We start from the raw sequence: 2026 nt of genomic DNA on the forward strand, positions 1-2026 counted from the left end.
TTTGAGTTTGAAGTTTCGGATTTCAAAATCAAGATTTCAGCTATTTTTGCGATCAATTAATCGTAGAATGCGTAGAAAGGACTTTTTAGATTGGAAATTAGTTAATCTTTCTTTTTCTAGTACATCATTTTTCTCTAGGAGTTATACTTTCAGAGTAACAGAACCGCAAAGTATCTCATTCTCAGTAATTCCGCACTTAACTCTAAGGGTTGTTTAAAATATTTAAAATATCAAAAAACACACAATTTTCGGTAGTGTAACTCTGAAATTAAAACTCCTAGAGAAAAATGATGTACTAGAAAAAAGAAAGATTAACTAATTTCCAATCTAAAAAGTCCTCTCTAGTTTTCTGTCCGACCAGTCGTTCTCGAGATATTGAGACAAATGCGTTTTTCAAAATGGCGGTCGCCCCACAAGACCAAACAATACGCAATCTGAGATTTGTACTTGGGATAAACCCCTCTTCAATACTGCATTCAAACTTAGCTCACGTCATAGCTTTTTCCAGATTTTTCCCCATTGACTGAACTATAGTTTCTATTCTTATTATTTAATAGGCATATTTCAGCTCGTTTTTGTGTATTTTGCTTATTGTAAGGTTTTTGTATGTTTTATAGAACTATTTTATATATAGAATTAAAAGTAACACATTAAGCTATCGAAAAATTACAAAAAAAAAGTGCATGTCACCACTGAATATTTTGATATTTCGATGTGCCAAATGCCTCGCTTAAAAAAATCACCTTTTGAGAAGTAATATCGACGGTTAAACTTCATAACCTCGTGAAAAAAATATTATTAATGCAAACAATTCAGAAAATTCAAAGCTATCTTTTGGTATATTCAGTTCAACAATGTTGTTTTGAACATTTTTCAGGAATGACGAAATTCAAAAGCTCGTATTGATATATCCCATACAAAAACAAGAAACACAACATATTGTTTTTTAATTTCTGAAAAACTTGCATAAACGACTTACGAGGTTATGAACCTTAACCGTCGATATGTATTATTTTTTTAACAAAGAAAAAAACTTTTGATACAGATTTATAGACAAGAGAAATACCTTTTATTTGATACCAATATTATTTCTGTACACCCATTATTACGCATTCTACGATTAATTGTTCGAAAAATTAGCTGAAATCTTGATTGTGAAATCCGAAACTTCAAACTCAAATATCTCCAAAACCCCACTAACGAATTTGAAAATATTTTACCCACGTAATGTGCTTACCGTCACCTTTCATTTGATACCAATTTCGTTAGTGAACACACTGGGCCCAAGCTCCATAGAAAAATGTGCCATCTCCTTTGTATGGGAAATTTTTAACTCATACATAAAATTTTTTTTTCTCTCGCGTTAAATCATATTTTTTTTTAATGTTTGATAATTCTGGTTGGAAAACAGTTACTTTAAAAGATCACATTCAAAATTTCCCGTTAAAAATTTTGTTTATATTTTATTTCGGTTTTTGAAATTATTAGCTGTTTTCGTGGTTTTTGCTTTCACCTATCACACAATTTTAAATGCAGTTTTATTGTTTTTTAATTCTTTTCAAATATTGCATTCACAAATTTGTGAATAAATAAAAAATTTCAATTTTTTGAATTTTTTTTTTTTAGTTTTTGCAGTTTTTATAATAAATAAATATTATTAAATACTTTACCCTTCCTTGTTTGCAACTTTTTTGATGCAATTTTTTAGGTGAATAATTTTTAAATAAAATTCAATAAAAATATTGTAAACATATCTTTTGTAGTTCGAGAAAAATAAATTTAAACGTATAAAAACGGTAAAAATTTCAAAAAAAAATTTCAAAAATTGAAATTTTTGATTTATTCACAAATTTTTGAATGCAATATTTGAAAAGAATTAAAAAACAATAAAACTGCATTTAAAATTGTGTGATAGGTGAAAGCAAAAACCACGAAAACAGCTAATAATTTCAAAAACCGAAATAAAATATAAACAAAATTTTTAACGGGAAATTTTGAATGTGATCTTTTAAAGTAACTGTTTTCC

This window comes from Episyrphus balteatus, chromosome 2 (genome assembly GCF_945859705.1).
Source record: "Episyrphus balteatus chromosome 2, idEpiBalt1.1, whole genome shotgun sequence".
In the NCBI taxonomy this organism is placed as follows: domain Eukaryota; kingdom Metazoa; phylum Arthropoda; class Insecta; order Diptera; family Syrphidae; genus Episyrphus; species Episyrphus balteatus.